The sequence below is a fragment of the Lygodium microphyllum genome, chromosome 3 (assembly GCF_053477565.2).
Source record: "Lygodium microphyllum isolate KBCC chromosome 3, Lygodium_microphyllum_v1.1.10, whole genome shotgun sequence".
Lineage (NCBI taxonomy): Eukaryota > Viridiplantae > Streptophyta > Polypodiopsida > Schizaeales > Lygodiaceae > Lygodium > Lygodium microphyllum.
The window spans coordinates 183,296,702-183,314,008 of NC_141137.1; positions in this window are offsets into that span (position 1 = coordinate 183,296,702).

Genomic DNA, 17,307 nt, shown 5'->3' on the forward strand with positions numbered 1-17,307 from the left:
ATTGTTAATTGGGGATACATAAAATATTTCAAGACAACCAAACACAATGTTGTCCCTAAGCAACCATAGACTCAACATAGCACTCCCTTTAAGAGCATTCCATACTTTTTCAGAGACTTCATGTAATTTGCCATGGTCTCCAAGTAGGATTTGCTTCCATCCTACCGAGTGATGTAGATTCAACCTTTCCATAATTGTTTTGAGTTTATTCCACACGGACTGAGTCTCTTGACACTCCCAAAAGACATGTTTATCCTTTTTCTTGCAAAAGACACACAAATGAGATATCTGCCAGAACTTGACAATCCTATCTCTACTGGTTATCTTGTTGGCCACTATCCGCCAGAGGAGTACATTAATTTGGAATGATGGGATCGCCCTCCAGGCCTTCTTGAGGTGCTTCTTCCATGTCCTAAACCCGCCTCTTCGATCATCTTTTCACCACAACTCCATGGTTCTGAGCAACCACCTAGCTTTAGGCTCACTGAAGTCTAACCTTTCTCTTGCAGCCAAGAGAGACTTGTCACATGCATTAGTCAAGTACTTGAGAAAAGCAAGACTATTCATACACGAGAAGGTAGGCCACCCCTCTATAGTTCTAGACAACACTCCGTACAACTGTGCAGCTTCTTTTCTATTTAACCCAGATTACATAGCAATCTATTCTAGAAGGAGAAAGGAGTAAGACCTTTGATCCCAAATGTCACATGAGCTCCCAAGTCCTTTGCATTGGATTCTAAAGCACAAAGTATCATTCCCACGAGTTGGAAAAAATCCATTATCAAAAGCATTAGGCGACAACAAAATGTTCAATGCCAAAGAGGCATCTTCTTTCCCATTATCCCCTCCTCTCCACTTGAAGAGGCACCTCATGACTTATCAAGCTATAACAATTTGATTGGTGGCATTGCAGCATTGCACAATGATATGGAAACTTGAAAACAAAGATCATACCATTTAACATCAAGCCAAACCTTACCATACACCTTGGAAACCAAAATCTAGTTTGTGATCAAGATGGACCATTACTGTCACTCAAAAATCCTCTTTAAAAGTGAGACTAAAAGCCTCTAGGCCCGGGCTCCTTGAGAAGCTACAATCCTAGCGCACCTTCACCATTTGGAGTAGTGACATGTTCCCCTAGAATTGCAAGCCACCCTTTGGCTTCACCATAAGATCATAAAACCTTTTGAAATGAGGCCTTGATTGTGTTGCAATGCGCCTTACCAAAAGGGATAACTAATGCAACAAAAATCATCATAGGAGAAAAAATCATATTTAACAGCTCTAACCTTCCAATAAGTCTAGTTGTGAAGGGAAAACTATCTCTGATCTTATTTTGCACTCTGGCAAAGAACCATTCAAAGCAACTCTTGAGGGTAAGACCAACACCTATTGGAAGACAAATATCTTATAGCTTTTCCTTTTGGGATCCTGTGAATCCTCGACTACTTAATCTACTAAGGGATGTCTTCTCAAGAGAGAAACAATAGCTCAGATTTTTTTGCTACTAACTTTAGAGCCCAATATGAAGGAGAACTCATCATAGATACCAAGAAGGGTGCTTACCAAAAGCCTACATGATGTTGAAGTTATCGTTAATGAATGTCAAAGTGTACAGATAATTATCATCTTGTAAAACTAGTGAATGAATAGTCTAGGTTCTTATAGCATGGTCTATGCAATATAGAAGAGGGTGTGTTGCCATAGCAAATAACAAGGGAGCAATAGGGCACCCTTTCCTAATACTCTGCTATAAACAAAAATTACTCGAGACATATCCATTAATGGACACAGAGCGGAAGCATTTGAAGTTAGGGCACGAATCATAAGACAAAATGGGCTGCCAAACCCAACTTTCTCCAAGACAGCCAATACAAACTCCCAACGTACTCTAACATTGGCCTTTTCAAGGCCCGTACTGAGGAGCAGATAGTTGTCTCTAAGAGATAGTGCATGGTCAATACCAAATATGACATTGAGGGCAACATCTTGAATATGCCTCCAATGGATAAAACCATATTGCTTACTATATGCATATCAGCTAAGGATCATGTAAGTCAAGGCCTTAGCGATGACTTTATATGGAACATTAAGCATAGTGACTGGTCTCCAATGGACAAGTTTCATCCTTTTCGTTGGTTTAGGCACCAATTTGATAATCCCTTCATTGGCTATCTTACATAAGTAGTCGAAGGCTCTAAATTGATTTAGCATCTTGCAAAGATCATCTACACATACATCCCAAATTCCAATATAAAATTCAAGAGGAAAATCATCAGGGCAAATGGCATGGTCATTTTTCATTGACTTATTTAGAAGCAGAGTAGGCACAAGTGCCTTTACCCCCAACAACCTCCCACTTAAAGGTGAATGTGCCTCTAACGAGGAGAGAACAAGAAAAAAGTGATAAAGAACAACATGATAAGGAAAGACATAATCTCGTCCTATACCCATCATCTTCCTGAGAAAGGCCAAACATTCCATTCAGAAACTTTTAGTGAGCAGATATGTAAGATTCTCATCAGTCAAGATCTTAACAAGCTCAACAGACTTGTCCTCTACCACCTCTCTGATGTAGTGATAGCGCACCTCAATGTACTTTTTCTTCATATGGAAGATTGAATTCTTAGCCAAGTGAATAGCACTCATGGAATTTGAACACAATGTAGGAGTAACAATAATACCAAGGTCTACTACCAGACGAGCTAACCATAGAGCCTCCTTACAAGTCTTAGTGTGGCTATAATATACTTTGCCTTAATAGTAGATAAGGTTATGCATTTCTACACCATGGACATCTAAGAAATTGCACCTCTAGTGAAAGTGAAGACATATCACCACTGGAGTATCAACTACAGGTTATCTAGTTGGCTATACTCTAATAGGAGGCTCCTCCTAAAAGATCACCATACATACCTCAACTACATGCTTAGGCTACATATGCAACTTCTTCTCATAGAAAACAACATCACAGCTATGGATGGCTTTTCAAGCCTATTGATCCCATAAGCGATAGCCCATCTCTCTTACATCCCCATAACCTGGAAAGATGCGTTTCATTAATTTAAGGTCCAACTGAGTTTGTCCTTGGGTACATGGTAGAAAGCCTCACATCCAAAGACTCTATGATGCACATGTGAGGAAGGTTTTTCTGAACCGTACCTCTTCCATAACCTAACAACCAATTGAAGTGCACATGGATGTGTTGATCAATGTATAGGTGTAGTAATTGCCTTGATCCAAAAATGCTACGGTAAGCCTGCTTGACTAAGCATACTTCAAACTCTTTCCTAAATGGTCATGTTCATGTGCTCAAGAATACTATTCTAGAGTGGGATGTAGATGGTGATCAACTGATACTTAATACCCCTCTCATCGCAAAACTACCCAAATGCCTTATAGACATATTTACCCCCATTTTCAAACCTTAGGCATTTCAACCTATACCTAGCCTAATTCTCAACAAGAGCAAGCCAACACTAAAACGTAGATAAGACTTCCAAATTTTCCTTAATAGCACATGCCCAAATCTTATGCAAGTAATCATCAATAAACATAACAATGTACTTTGTGCCACACAATAAGTGATGGGGCATGGGACCACATACATCAAAATGTGTAACAGTCAAAGACAAACCCATGTGCATAATGTTAAACTTCTTATGAGAACTACGTATTTGTGTGCCACGAAGACAATGATAACATGATAAAATATTTATAGTCAAGGGGCGAAAGATATTGCAAAAGAGAGACATTTCCGTTCCTTTTAAGGATGCATGCCCAAGGTGACAATGCCATAAAGATACATGTGGTATGTCAGCCACAACCAAAACATAGTCAATAGATCCCAATACAAGCAAGGGATAGAGATTACTGACCTTGGCACATCTAGCAAAGATAAGAATTCGACATGTAATCTTCCATGCAAAATCAACAAAAGATACATGATATCCTACATCATCCAACTGTCTAGCAGAGAGTAGGCTTTTAGTAAAGTTGGATCATGGCATACATCATGTAAAACAAAAGTGCTACCTGAAGCAAACTATAGTTTAACATCACCAATGCCAAGTCGTTTCCTAGTCTCACACAACATATAACCAATGCCAACATATATCCAATGCCAAGTCGTTTCCTGGTCTCACACAACTTGTCATGTTGTGATAAGAATGAAATTGATTTCTATGTTGGGTAACATGGAAAGAATCCCTCCAATTGAGTAGCTAATACTAAGAAAAGTGGACAAGGCATCAAGAGAAGAAGTTGCCAAGATGTAATCATCATCAAATTCAAGCTCCAAGGTATTTATCTCCTCAATTTTCACGTTGGACTTACTAGGAACAATATTGTGGTCATCAAACGTATCTTACACTTTGCCCTTGCCTTTCTTCTTGTGCTTATCATCACACATCTTATAATACTACGGCCTAATATGATCCTACTTCCCATAGTAATGGCAAGTCAATGAGGACTAACGACCACGAGACTGCATATATGATTGAGATTGAGGCTTCTAAGAGTCTCTACCATGATAGACGTTATCACTCTTACCATCTGATTTTCCCTCAACAATCAAAGCATAAGAACTACAAGAAGCATCTACATTCTTTCTATTGATATCTTCTATCAATAAAGCACCCTCTACATCCTACAATTTCATGCCATTCTTAGGCATATTAGCATACATAGCAGTATAAATAGTGTCCCATGGCTCTGGGAGTGTAACAAGCAAGAACAAAGGAGATAGGTTCTCCTTGAACTCAATGCCCTTCATTCACATGCACAAACACACTAGTGTCTCAATGCCTTCTAGCTTTACACATTTGCATTTCAATGGCCGAATATACAACTTCTATACCATGACCTACTAGATCTACGTCTTCCAATAGCTATACTTAGTGCCATTAAGTTTGCCGATGTTGAAGATAGCACTATCATTCGAATCACTAGCCATAATGATAACAAACATATGCAAAACTCAAGATTACATATTGCTATAAATGACTATAGAGTAGCCCCAAAGCTGAATCAAAACAAGGGAAAAACGAGAGGGATAATCAGAATAGAGAGTTGCCCCCTAATTGCAAGCAATAGACTATCAATTCTAAGTTTCTACTCTCATAAAGAATGTTGAAATTTGTAATTACAGCATTGTTGTAATAAATGCAACATTATGACAAGAACTAACTATGGATAATCAATTTTAAAAAACCAAGATTCCATTGCCAATAATATCAAGGAACAACTATGATAAGTAAAAGCAACCAACAATGAATAGACATATAGCCAGTAGCAAGATCTATCACAACCTCAATGTGCCAATAAACCATATATCTAATAGGCATAGATGCCATGCATGTAGTAGATCTCATGCATAACAAAAGAGAGCTACCAACAGACTGAGCATAGAGTAATGAAGCTCAATACAAAACCAAGATGCATATATACATCATTGATATCATGCTAACAAAGACAAGTGCCAAGTCTAAAGTATGTAATAAAATCAATCCATTAGTAGGGTAACTACATCTAATGAGCATCAAGAGAGCATGCACATAAGTCTAGAGTCCCACTATCTCAAGAGATCAAGCTCAACTACATTAAGAATCCAAAGCTCTAATGCTAATAGAAAGGAGCTCCCACTAAAGCAATTTTGAATGTCAAATGAGCAATGCAAGCTCGAGACATAAAGTACATGACCTTTTGGAATCCAAAATACATCAAGCATATAGCCGAGAGCATAAAACCTCAATAAATCTTCAAGCTCGTATGTATGTGATCTGCTCTAGCAATTGAAGCATGTAGCCAAAGTCCAATACATCAAATGTGGCTCAAAAGTGAAGCCCAAAGCATTCCATAGACATAACATCAATGCTAAGCATCAAGACATCCAAGTGATATACCCATATATCATCGAATGATAATAGGTATAACTTTCCAAACAAGTAGCTTATTGTCCAAAATTATTCTAATAGTGACATGATTGTCAAACCATTGAGCTATGGTAGCTTAAAACAGTCCAATACATTAACCATACATCTTCCAATTGTTCAACATCTAATAGGCATCAAGAGAAGCATCCATGACCTCCAAGCAATGAAGAAAACAATTACATAGACCTATGTATAGCAGATAGTTGTTGTATTCAACAAAGATCAAAGGTGTATAAGCTCCAAATTAGTGCCAATGCATAACACAAATGCTAGTTAGTCTCCAAGATGATTACTTGTGTGTCCAAGAGTGTCTGAGAGCTTGAGAAGTCGTCAACAAGGTCAGGAATAAGACCAACAACAGCAAGTGCAATTCACACTTCTACTAGGGTTGTTGATGTTGTGACAAAGGTGAATGGGACACAATGGAAGCTGGGAGCTCAATGAAGCCCCTACAATGCCCCACAGAAGTATTATACAAGCCAAGAAGTGAGAGAGGCCAAATGATTACCTTGGAAGCTTGAGCAATGGCTATCCTGAATGACGTGCTATAGGTATTCGATTTTGGGTTGAAGCAATGGTAGGTGAAGCTCCTCGATCTCAACTCTGATATCAATTGAAAGGTGGAGCCCGAGTGGAAGCACGAGCAAGCAGAAGCAAGAGAGATACTAGCTATGGCAAATGGAGAGAGAGAGAGAGAGAGAGAGAGAGAGAGAGAGAGAGAGAGAGAGAGAGAGAGAGAGAGAGAGAGAGAGAGAGAGAGAGAGAGAGAGAGCGAGGATATGGGAACTCCAACAATCACAATGTGTGACCAGCCTTCCCTTATTCAATAGTCACTAAAAGAATAAAGAATGAAGTGATGGTGATGGGCGCCCACCACTTGTAGTGTATAAGTGCGAGGTCATGGTGTGTAAAGTAAATATAGGGTGGCATAGCATATGGGCCTTTACCCCCAACTAAAAAATGTCTCTTGAAGCTTAGAAATTAAGACATCATCATAGTGCATATTGCTCTCATCGCCCTCTATCACTACGACAATTTCCTTCTTCTGTTTGTGCTTCAATGTATCAAGATATGCTAAGGTGGGGGGGCCTCCTATAACAACAAAGGATTTGCCCTCAATTAGACCTTAAGACCAATAATCTTATGAGCATCACTGTCCTTAAATCCTTCAATTTTCTTAAGAAGGCAAAGAGAAATGGGATCACAAAGATGCGACATCAAAACCTGGAGTAATGCTTCTAGTCATTGTGGCAAGTTGTCATATTCTCATTTTAACGTGCTGCCTACCATGCCTTTTGCAAATATTTGGCGATTTTAGCCATATGACGATCCTAGCTCTTGACTAGGGAAAAAGAAGAAGTATCACAATCTGCCCATAGTCTTTTAGCATTTTGAAAAAATGACTTATCAGTAACGAAACTAACGTTAAGTCAAAAAGGGAGGGGGAGGGGCCTTTATTGAGATTGCTAGATAATTATCTTGAATTTCATGATGATAGGGGTGTGATCCGATTCCAAATACTCAACAAGTACATGGTACCTTAGACCCGGTTAAACTCATTTAATGTCATGGGGTAGATAGAAGCAATCAAGTTAAGTCCCTCTCCATGTTGCATCAAGGTGTCAATTATGCTAGGTAGCACATCCGTCATCCTTTCCTCGCATCAATGAAATAGTGTTCACCATGCCAATCAAAGAAATGAGAATGCTCCAAGATTTCCAAGATTTCTTGTTGAGCCCGTGAGACTGATCTTCAAAGCATGTAGTCATGTTCTAGTTCTTAAAGAGGAGGGATAATTCCTCATGCAAATGTGATTGAATCCACCTCCACGTGTCAACTCTCCTTTGAGAGACATTGGGAGCATGTATCAAGATGCAATCCAACATCTTTGTTGAGATAGATATTCTTACCAGGTCACAACAACTTACTAGCCTAAAAATATATCTCCATCTCTATTTTAGTAGTGCGTGTGAGCCCTAATCAATTCCACTTAATTTTCCTTAGATACATGCAACAATGACCTCTTATGGTTAAAGCATGTCCATGTTAGCTTCTCCCTCTGTCACTCCATCTCTATACATGCTAATTGCACCATCTCTAATCAAAGGACACCCATTGAATAGTTTAGATAACCCCTTTGCAAATGAAATTTGACATGTCCGCTCTCCATCATATTGTTCTATTTTATTTCTATTGAACAACCCCCATTAAGCACATTGAAGTGACGATGAAACGTTTTTTGTTACTATGGCATTAGCATTTTCTTCATTTTCTTTGCTCAAATATATGGTCTATGGTATACTGATGATGAAACCTTCTTTATTACTTTGGCATTAATATTTTCTTCATCCTTGTTCTCTTTGCTTGAATCTATGGTGTAGAGATGATATCCCTAGCTTAAATTTAATGATGGTATTGCTACCACATGGCATAACCACACATCAAGCACTACAAGCCCTAACTTTGATGTATGCATCAAAGGAAGCACTAGCATGGATATGTGACTAGTGCTTCATGCTAGACTTGGCACAAGTAATAGGGTAGATATCCAATGTGGATGTGCAATGTCCTCTATATGTGTGTGTTTGTTTAAGTGCACATGTGTGAGAAATTGGCTCCAGACGAGTGGAGAGACACATTCTTAGTATGTAGAGATATAGTCATCGTTTATGGCATAGGGATTACATATGGATGCATTCCCATCGTTACCATATAGTTTGGGTTGCCCATACTTACATCTAAGTCATACATAGCAGAATCTAGTTACACATGAAGATGGCACATTACCAACACCATCCTTACACGTGTTGGCAAGGGGATTCATTGTTATGCCAAATACATGGATGTCTACCTCTCCCATGGGATACGTAGTGCTATTGAATAGATATGGACATCATTACATTGGATCAAGATTGAGTTAAGATAGTATATACACATGTCTAAGGATGCATATATTTGTTGCCACATGCCACTAGGAGACTAAACCTTATAAGTACTTTGTTTGTAGATATACTATATTATGAGAGATTTGGTGTATTAAGGAGAGGTTCTATCATCCAAGCTAGAAATATAATTGCCTAGAGTGTGGGGATTGGTACCTAGGATAATGAGATCAATCATCGAGGGGAGGCTCCCTCCTATGATGGCATGGGGTTATGGGGGCTCTGGTCATCTTGCAATAAATCTATGGATCCTAAGATGGAGAAGCGATCCTAGTCAAGCATAGCTACCCTGTTTTCACGTGAGCGTAATGGAGCCCCAAGAGGAACACCAAGGAAAAGGGGATTCTACTACAAGAAAATCTATCTTGTAACATCAACAAGCTTTTATTTCTTTCTTTTGATGACCAAAACAAAGAAAACAACAAATCTTCACGCAGCATCATAGTAGATATCTCCTACGGATTTGATAGAAACAACCATAATCTTCAACATCTTCACAGAATCCATCAATAGAACAGGGAACATAAAGGAATACACCATTTTTGAATGGAAATCAATCACATAGTATTCATCTTCAATGTCTTCATATTTTTCTCTCTTAATCTCTCATATACAAATACACTGTTTTGATAGAATTGACTATCTCTGGCTTTCTCTCTCTCTCTCTCTCTCTCTCTCTCTCTCTCTCTCTCTCTCTCTCTCTCTCTCTCTCTCTCTCAATAGTACATCATCTCCTCACTAAAAATACTCTATAATGACTCTCAATAATCCTTCTTAGGTCGTGGATGCACCTCCCAAGAAGTATGTCTGATGGAAGAGGCACTAGAGTCACTGCAGTGTCTCTTCATAGCTCACTACTGTCACTGTTACTCCAGTCTTCTCTTCAGTCTTCAGCAGTTGCTTCTTCCATTTTTTTAAGCTCTTTTGAACTTAGATTCATCATTTTCAAAAGTTAGAAAAATTTTCCAAAGTCACATATACATTCTACATAATACTTACAAAAGATCAGAACAGAATAGAATAGGAACAGAGTAGATATTGAACAGAGACAGAACAGATACAAAGACTCTATAGAAGGTTTACAGAGGGTTACAGAAGGTCTACAGAGAACATTAGATCCTCATAACTCATACTAAAACCATTTCAAACTATCAAAAACTATTCAATAAACCTTCAAAATATTTCAACCTCCATTAATCATCAATCCATGCTTTATACAGAAGAAAATCAGAATAAAACAGAAGCTATACAGAAGGTATCAGAACCAATCAGAACCTCAACAGAACCTATCAGAACATCACATAGCTTCATATTTCCCTTAAGAATTATCATGAGCTTCCAAAACATAATCAATATCATCCAAAACACTCTCAAACACTTCCATTGACAACCATACATTACTCTAAATCCATCAAAAATCAATCATTTAGACCTAAAAAACAACAAAAATCAGTTAAATATTTGGTCTTTTTCACTCTCAACATATCCCCACACTTAGAAAGGAAGTGTCCTCGCGACCTAAGGAAAATAAGAATATAAGTTTAGTAAAGAGCTCAATTTTGATCTTCTATAGTGTCTTAAAAAATCACTCCACCACAACCCTAACTTATCACATGTATCTCTAGAAAAGAATACTACTAAAGGAAAACTTCGTTATTCATTAATACATCTGATAATCAATAAAAATGATGACAAATTTGTAAATGATATAAGAGGTTTTTCAGCTTTCCATTGTAGGCTTGCCATCCACCATCAATATTGAAAAGAGAGCTCTTGAACAAATTATTCAACCAGTCACACGAACTCATCACATATAAATTATTACAACACAAACACAAACACAACCATCTGAATGGCACCTCCAAAAGATGTCTCATTAAGAAGCACAAAAGATGCATCCAGGGGTATCAATGAAGATGATCCCTCTTAAAAGCTTGATGATTATGAAAGTGATCCAGGGATAAAGACCCGTCTACAAAAGATTTTGGAGAATTCTGAAAGAATTGAAGGCAGCATATCCGTTCTAGCAAAATAAGGTATCTGCTAGGTAGACAAAGGGCATGAAAATATAGGACATTCAAGTGTTGGGAATCAATGTTCACATTGACATTCATACAAAGCTTTGGAATGGCCTTTTAATCGTTATGGAAATGTCTATGCATATATGCTAAGTACTAAGCAAAATGGGTTGTCAATCTCACTGAACGATTTAGAGATTGTGAATATTGTTGAGAAAAATGGAGGTAATTTTGGTATGTTTGATTAGCAGTTGTCCAATCCCCTAGAATTAATGGTCAATTAATATGTGGTCCCGTGAGAGAATTAGTTGAGCTCCATCCTCTTATTCTCGGAATCTGCTGATCAAATCCTTCGTACCCACTAACCAACTGAAGGGGTTGAGAAATAGAAGTGGCAGGAGATGAAAGTGGAATAAGTAAAAGAGGATGAAGAGATGGGTAGGAAAGATCATAAAATGAGGAATAAGCTAAAGAAGGAGTGGTTGAAAATTTAAGCGAATCATTTAGGAAAGGTGCCAATTGATAAGCAGGAAAAGTAGAAGGTATATTGATAGATGGAGAAGGACATGGTGGAGAAGGGGAAAAGACTCGATCTTCAATGAAAGAACAATAGGTAAAGATTGGAATTTGAGGAAAACCCCGAGGTTGAAAAAGGAGAGGTAAGATAGCTGGTGAGTTGGATTGATAAAGGGAAAAATAAGCATCATAGCGATGGGCCATTTGTTGATAGTACAATAAGCTAGGAACAGAGGGACCTAAAACAGATTGTCGATGGTAGGCATAAAAGAAGGATGTGTTGCTAGGTGGCACCTACACAAAGGGATGAGCGCCTTAAATGGTTCTCCGTCAATGCGAGGTACGTTTCTAAGAATTGTCTTAGGCAGAAGGTCGATAGGGACGCCTATCCTTTCCAGGCATCGATGCAAGTGTGAACGTGGATTATACCATTTTATCCACACGAGTATTAACATCTTCATGAATTAATTATTGTATAAAATTTCAAATTAATTGATTTATGTGACTAGCTGCAATTATTCAGTTGGTTATTATTCTAACATGATTTTTTGAATTTTTGACAGCTGATGTGTAGAGCAAGGAGAATTGGAAAGGCGCGCCACACGTAAGCATTTTAAAGATTATTTTCTCAAGAATTTATTTAAAAATTATTGGATTATTGTATTAGACGCAAGGCTATTTCTTATAAAGCGTGCACATAGCCTCTATGTAAATATTTATTAGCAAAATAGATTTTTAGAAGATATGTCTAATAAAATATTAATGATTGTAGAGAGTTGTGGGATGCACAACCACTAGCATCCATTAATTTAGATTACTCTATCTCTTTTTCAGTACGCTCAAACTCTTTATACAAAGAGTGATTGTAAAGGGCCTAAATCTTGGGCAAAGAAAATTTCATAATATTATTATAAATAAGGCATGGAGGGAGCTGCCCACTTTATGTTGGGGGGAGATTGAACCCAATCTTGAGTCGATTCATCTCACTTTACCTTCTCTTTTAGTCTATTTTTAATTTCTCTTAAGTTGTATGCAATTTTATGAGTAAAAGAGAGAAAGAGGGAGCTTCTTCCATTCTCTATGCGCAAACCACGCATCCGTTACTCACAACAGGATGAATCAAATGGATGGTTCTTGGAAAGATAAGCTAGGAGATCCACCCTCAGTTGGTTAGTGCTCTGCACATAAGTAGAAGCTGTATTCTAGCGTTGGTTTAGGACTACAGAATCAATCATTGAATGCCATGAAGTGTTAAGGCAAGTAGCCACTTTAGAAGAATAGCACTGGAACATGTTATCTATCCTCAACTCCAAATAGTTGACATATAAGGCAACTTGTAAGACCACATCCCCCACATACCAAGCCAGATCTACATCATTTGAAATTAACAGATCACCTCGTAGATACATATAAGACATCAACATGGTATCCGTTGTCACGGAATCTTCAAAGACCATACGGACAACTTCTGTCAGCAAATCAGAAGACCAAGCCCCACTCCAACCATCCTTTGGAAGAGGGAGATTCATCGTTGAGAGCTTAATATAGAAGGCCAACTTCTGCAACTGATAGTAGACAAAAAAGGAATGGTCGGGAGGAACATTCTCCTGAAAGAGCTCAAATGTAGACCATAACAAATCCATCCTGGATTGCAATCTTTTCACTTTATCTTGAAACAACGGACATAATGTGGCCTGTCTCTGGAGAACTGCCAAGTCCTACTGAGAGATAGAAAGAATCATAGGAACACTGGGGCTTGGAGGAATGGACCGTGACTACGCTAGTTAGTTCTGCAAACAACTGCTTAATTTGGGAAGCTTGGGATTTCAATGTATTATGAGCAGTCTACAAAGTTGAGAGTTTCGTATCTAAAAGAGTCTTAAACTCTTGAGCTTCTTTGGACATTTTCTTTTTTTCTTCCGAAACTCTAGTGACCTCTGACTGAGCCACTACTAACTGAATTTTCAAATAAGATATTTATTCTCTCTCGGTCTCAATCATTTGTGTTTGCTGCTCCATCTGCTTAAACAGATCAGTAAGAGTGTCTTTAGTAGAGGCTAACTCTATAGTTGCTTTACGCATCTGGTCTTTGGATTACATCAATTCTTCATAGAAAGAAGCATATAAGTGTTGAACACAAGCTATCACTGGAACTCTGGATATCGTTACAAAGAAAAGGAATGGCATTTCCTAACACTAAACTGTTCAGTGAAGGAACTGATATTTCCAAAGAACCCTCTCGATGTGCCTTGAATAAGTTGTTACATGTGAGGTAGGCAAGAAGGTCACTTCCAGAGGTAGCAGGAACTGTTACTAAAAAAATGACTAGAAAAATTTTCTCTGCCACACGCTTCAAGCGTTTTCGCTGAATGACCAATGGAGGAGGGAATCAAGATCCTCTATGTCAATGGGTTCTGAATCCTCTGAAGGTGGAGAGGGAGGGACTTGATCAAATGGAGGAGGAGGTAGCACACCCTTCTTAAGGCCTGAATATGTCAAGAAAGCATATAAATATGAACTATAGGTGACATTGGTAACATTCTCTTGGTCACTTTGACAAAATGTTGGTCCATCTTCTTAAGAAGGTAAGTACTCCAATCAATGGCCACCCCTTTTAACACCATCTTGGAAGTTGTGAAAAGCTCCTTGGGCAAATAGTGGGATGGTATTTTGGCAGGCATAAACCAGTCTTGGAGAAATTGACAGACTAGCTTCCAAAGAGGATCAGTGATCATTGAAAAAGACACTCTTGAAGTGTTAATCACATTCTTGACATCAAGGACCTCTTTGGTCTGGTTCTGTAACAGTTTGAGAATCTCGTCAATTGAGAATAACTGTATGGCTGTAACAAAGGATTCTCCTTTGTAGGGAAGAGACAAAGCCTTCCCTAACCCTCTAGGTGTCAAAACCATGGAAGTACCACGAACCAAACTCGATTTCTTACTGTATGACGCAAGAAACTCATCACACAGGGATGGATCATCTGGAATCAAAGGGAGTGAAGCAACCACGAAAGATGCAAGGCCAGCTTTCGCGATAGGCTCAAAAGTCAATAGGAAAGAATAATCCCTACTGATCAATGGGACATACTGAATAGGAGAAGGAGCTTAAGACGCCATTCAGATGGAATACACACACACACCACAAACACAGACAATCACAGTGAATGCCTACAAAACAACAAAATAGCTATAAAAAAGAAATCGATCAAAATAAGCACACACAGACATAACTATCCAATTGACCACTCCAAACAATCCACATCCTAGGAAAAATTCGACATGGCCCCTATACATATGCGACCGAAAGCTTCATGCTATGTAACAAGCAGACACCCATACCCCGTATCAGACAAAAAAAAAAACTACAGACCGCTCCTGTAATCGCATCACACAATCAAACCATAATACCTCAAAAACCTAATCAGGACATAACCAGAACTTAGATAAACAATGTTAGCTCAAAGGACTATACATGCCCATCCCACGAAGCATATTTATTAAAAATGAGAAAATTTGCTATGAAGGGAATGATTTTAGTGAAGGGTTCATTTTAAGAAATTATTAACAATGGTTGAAATTTTATTCGGTTGTAAACCTTAATAAGAAAACGTCGGTTCATTTTTAAATTGTTAGTTACAATTTATTTATGTGAAACGGTGTTTTTAATGAAATTCGCACTGCGATCCCCAGACTCAGGTCTCTAAATGCATATTCATTGATTAAAAATTTAACGTGTCTGAAGCGCTCTTCTTTTTCAGCGTGTGCATTTTTGTGACGGCTGGTTCGTTTTTATTTAAAATTAAAGTGCCTCTGAAGTGCATGTAGCGCGTGTAAAGTGAACGGTGGATTGATTCTAAGTTATTAGAAAAATGTGTGTTTAGCGCGAGCGCGCGTGAAAAAGTGGGTGAATAAAGTTCATTTTAACAATTAACTGTGGTTAAGGGATGACAAAAAATAAATAAAACACAAAAAATAGATACTTGATAGAGGTGTGTATGCAAGAGACTGAGGGTGCACTGAGTAGTCCCAAATGCAAGGAATCCAATCAAAATAGCAAAAATCACTGATTGAAAAAAATAAAGCACCTTAGTTTTTTTAAGTTTTTTAAAAAAATAATAAAATAAATATCAAAGCAATATTAGGGGATCACATTTGGTTTAGGCGATGTTGATTAGTGTTTGGGTGAGAGTGTTATTATGATTATTTTTTAAATTGTAATTTAGGTGTGTTTTGATTTTATATTTTATGTGTTTTTAATTATTTTCTTTTGGATATATTTTTTATTTTAAAATATTCCAAAAGCAATCAAATGAATTGATGGATTTTTTTGAATTTAATTCTAATTTTTAAACATTTTTAATGATTTTTCTCAAATTTTAATGAATTTTAAAAGAATTTTAAATATTAGTGATTTTTTTTTGCAATTAATTCTCTATATTAGAATCAGCAAGATCAACCAAAAAATTTCGCAATTTAACAAGGATTTTTTCAGTATTTTTTTAATTTTTAATTGATTTAATGAATTTTTAATATTTTTAAGTGTTTTTAGGTATTTTTAAAAGAGATATACGGGCTGTGTGTGAATAGCTATGTGGGCTTGGGGGCGACATGCACCACCGCACGAAGAAGACCAAACGCGCGTCCTCGTGCGTGAACACCTGCTGGCCACTCCCGTATGCGCGTCTGCGCTATGTGTAAAGAGTGGAGGTAGAGGGGAGAAGGGGCACGAAAGGGGGCTAAAACGGGGGGAAACAAGGTTAGTAGAGGTTAGTTACTTAGGTGGTCTAAGTGCGTTAGGTTAGATGAAGTAACTTAGTTGAGTTAAGTAAATTAGATGAGGTAAGTAAATTAGGTTAATTAAGTGAGTTAGGTTAGGTAGGGTGATTAAGCTAATTAAGTTAGTTAGGTTAGTTGGGTTGATTAAGTTAATTAAGTTGAGTAGGTTGATTCAGTTAGTTAGGTTAGCGAATAAAGTTAATTAAGTTAAGTTAAGTTAGTTAGGGACCTAACCATGAGGAGGAAGGGTGGAGACAACTGCTGGAGGGAAGGTGACGGCGGCTGGGGGGAAGAGGTTTGGAGCACGAGGAGGAGGGAGGGGAGCAGGAGGTTGGAGATGGCGGCGTTGGGAGGCGTGAAGGAAGGAGGGGAGGTTCCTTCGGCGAAGGAGGAGCATGGCCGGGGGGGGCGCGGCGTGGCGATGGGGGAGAGGATGAGGAGACGAAGGGGAGGGAGACTAAGGAGGAGGAGGAGACGAGAAACGCAGGAGGGAAGGGAGGCATGCGATGGGATAAGGAGGAGACGAGGAACGGACATGTAAGTCATTTTTAAAAACAAAAATAAAAAATTTAAAGTGTTTTTTTCCTTTTGTTTTTTGAATTAATTTGTTATTGGGGTGTTTTTTTGTGGTTTAGTTTTTTGTTTTTAATTTGTTTGAATGTGTGTGGTTTATGATGGTTTTTGTTTTCTGTTTTATTTAAAAAAAAAAAATTGTGTGTGCGGTGTTATGTGTTTTTTTTTGCATCTCTTTGTTTTGTCCTGGTTTTTTTTTGGGTTTTTTTTTTGTTTAATTTGTTTTGGGTGTTAAAAGTAATCGCATCCCCGTCCTGCGTGCATGCGTGAAGCAGGAGTAAAAAAATTTGCATCGACAGGAGTAGACGGGACGGGGATGGTGATGGCGATATGCGAGGCACAAAGGCCATAGGGGCGTCCCGAGGCGTTGAAATCCAAAAACATGCGCGTTCATGCGCGACACAAGAGACATGACCACACGTCAAGAGGAAGAAAATTTAATAAAACCCAAACCATACATCTGATCGAAAAACCGTAAAAAGGAAAAATGAGCCGAGAGACAAGGGGAAGATGGTAAAAAAATGCGACATGGATTTTGGGTAAA